The sequence below is a fragment of the Oncorhynchus gorbuscha genome, unplaced genomic scaffold, assembly GCF_021184085.1.
Source record: "Oncorhynchus gorbuscha isolate QuinsamMale2020 ecotype Even-year unplaced genomic scaffold, OgorEven_v1.0 Un_scaffold_20447, whole genome shotgun sequence".
NCBI lineage: Eukaryota > Metazoa > Chordata > Actinopteri > Salmoniformes > Salmonidae > Oncorhynchus > Oncorhynchus gorbuscha.
Genome location: NW_025761703.1, coordinates 1 through 2,340, shown reverse-complemented (window position 1 = coordinate 2,340; position 2,340 = coordinate 1). Strand labels below are relative to the sequence as shown.

General features: G+C 48.5%; 2 non-coding genes across 2 annotated transcripts; both read left to right on the top strand.

Moving 5' to 3' along the window:
- The first annotated feature begins 1,288 nt into the window (after window positions 1–1,288).
- Window positions 1,289–1,360, top strand: trnae-cuc. Its single transcript has one exon. It is a non-coding gene; the product is annotated as a tRNA-Glu (tRNA).
- A 109-nt stretch (window positions 1,361–1,469) lies between these two features.
- Window positions 1,470–1,541, top strand: trnae-cuc. Its single transcript has one exon. It is a non-coding gene; the product is annotated as a tRNA-Glu (tRNA).
- Window positions 1,542–2,340: the final 799 nt, after the last annotated feature.

Below are 2,340 nucleotides of genomic sequence, written 5' to 3'. Positions count from 1 at the left end.
TACGCCAAGCTCAACTGAACCAGGCATCCGTTCGGGCCAGCTTTTGGTTTGCTAAACTGATAGCAAGAAGCGGTAAGCCTTTCACTGACGGAGAGTTTGTTAAGAAATGTATGGATGCTGTCACGGAGGAGGTGTGTCCCGATAAGAAAGATGCATTTAATGCCGTAAGTCTGTCGGGCGAGTACAATCACCAGACGCGTTGAAGAAATCGGGAGTAATGTATATGCCCAGCTGCAGCAGAAGACGAAAGAATTTGACTTTTTTTCATTAGCACTGGATGAGAGCACGGACGTGCAAGACACAGCGCAACTGCTCATTTTTATTCGTGGAGTTAGCGCAAACTTTGAGATATGCGAGGAGCTGGCAGCCCTCCAAAGTCTCAAAGGGACTACAACGGGAGAGGATATTTTTGACAAAGTGTGCCAAACCATGGAGAAGTTGGACCTGGACTGGTCAAAGCTAGCTAGCATCACGACTGACGGGGCTCCTAGCATGGTGGGCGAAACTCGCGGTCTAATAGGACGCATGAACCGGGAGTTGGAAAAAGGGGTCTCACCGCCCCGCTACGAGTCCACTGCCTAATTCACCAGCAAGCACTGTGCTGCAAAGTGTTGACGTGGGATTCTGTAATGAAGGTTGTGGTGTCGTGCATAAACTTCATCAGAGCAAAGGGACTTAAACACAGGCAGTTCCAAGAATTCCTGTCTGAACTGGAGTCTACGCACGGAGATGTGCTGTACTACACAGAGGTCCGATGGCTGAGCCGGGGCAGAGTTTTGAGGCGTTTTACGAGCTGCTACCCGAAATTAACGCATTTCTTCATTTAAAAGACAAAACGGTCCCAGAGCTGATCGACCCAGAATGGAAATGGCACCTCGCATTTTTAACAGACGTGACAGAAATACTTAACAGCCTTAACTTGCAGCTACAAGGCGAGGGGAAACTCATTTGCGACATGTATTCACACATAAAAGCATTTGAGGTGAAATTAGCCAAAACTATCGTTTGTTAGCAAGAAATGTGGGGAGGGGTTGACAAACAGGTTTTAATGACTCCAGCCTAAGTGGATGGAAACTTACGACTTCAACTATATGTACCATTTCAAACTGGGAAACGAATTGCACTGTAGTACCCTTCCCTGGTGGTCTAGTGGTTAGGATTCGATTCCCGGTCAGGGAACTACTCTTTTGCTACATGTTTACTTGTACAACCTGTCACAATGAATATAGAAGGTTATCGCACATATGTACCAGCTCACACTGAGAACCGATTTGCACTGTATTATCCTTCCCTGGTGGTCTAGTGGTTAGGATTCGGCGCTCTCACCGCCGCGGCCCGGGTTCGATTCCCGGTCAGGGAACTACTCTTTTGCTACATCTTTACTTGTACAACCTGTCACAATGAATATAGAAGGTTATCGCACATATGTACCAGCTCACACTGAGAACCAATTTGCACTGTATTATCCTTCCCTGGTGGTCTAGTGGTTAGGATTCGGCGCTCTCACCGCCGCGGCCCGGGTTCGATTCCCGGTCAGGGAAATAGTCTATGCTCCTTGTTTACTTGTGCAACCTGTCACTATGAATTTAGTAGGTTGTCGCACATATGTACCACTTCAAATTGCAAACCGATTTGCCCTGCAGTGTCCTTCCCAGGTGTTCTAGTGGTGCACCAGACCCTCCTGCAGCAAAGCAACCCCACAACATGATGGTGTTCTTCGGCTTGAAATCCTCCCCTTTTCCCTCCAAACATAACAATGGTCATTATGGCCAAACAGTTCGATTTTTGTTTCATCAGACCAGAGGACATTTCTCCAAAAACTAGGATCTTTGTCCCCAAACTGTAGTATGGCTTTTTTATGGCGGTTTTGGAGCAGTAGCTTCTTCCTTGCAGAGGAAGGAGCTTCCTTGCATTTCAAACTGGGAAACGAATTGCACTGTAGTACCCTTCCCTGGTGGTCTAGTGGTTAGGATTCGGGCGCTCTCACCGCCGTGGCCCGGGTTTGACTCCCGATTTCCACTGTAGTACCCTTCCCTGGTGGTTCGACTCCCAGTTCGACTCCCGATTTGCACTGTAGTACCCTTCCCTGGTGGTCTAGTGGTTAGGATTCGGCGCTCTCACCGCTGCGGCCCGGGTTCGATTCACGGTCAGGGAACTAATCTTTTGCTACATGTTTACTTGTACAACCTGTCACAATGAATATAGAAGGTTATCGCACATATGTACCAGCTCACACTTGGAACCGATTTGCACTGTTGTACCCTTCCCTGGTGGTCTAGTGGCTAGGATTCGGCGCTCTCACCGCCGCTGGCCGGGTTCGATTCCTGGTCAGGGAACTAC